Here is a 240-nt window from a genome sequence, read left to right as displayed (position 1 = left end):
CCAGCGGGGCTACGTGGAAGCAGGCATCCGATGGCCGGTTTGCTCGACCCCCACATCCCAAGCCAATGCACTCGCCGAAAACAGCATGCACAGTGGTTCAGGCAGTGAAAGATGAACAAGGACAACGAACCCGCCAGTAGTATTAGGTAGTATTATCTTTTCACTTAGTTGATACCAGTGTTTCGGTTTGAAATTAATTTGTGATGAGGAAACCGCTTTTTTGAGCCTCGAATGATAAGA

This window comes from Leptinotarsa decemlineata, unplaced genomic scaffold (genome assembly GCF_025532065.1).
Source record: "Leptinotarsa decemlineata unplaced genomic scaffold, Ldec_3_MD MMD2_P_RNA_scaffold_2, whole genome shotgun sequence".
NCBI classification, from domain to species: Eukaryota; Metazoa; Arthropoda; class Insecta; order Coleoptera; family Chrysomelidae; genus Leptinotarsa; species Leptinotarsa decemlineata.
Note: the sequence above shows the minus strand (reverse complement) of the source record.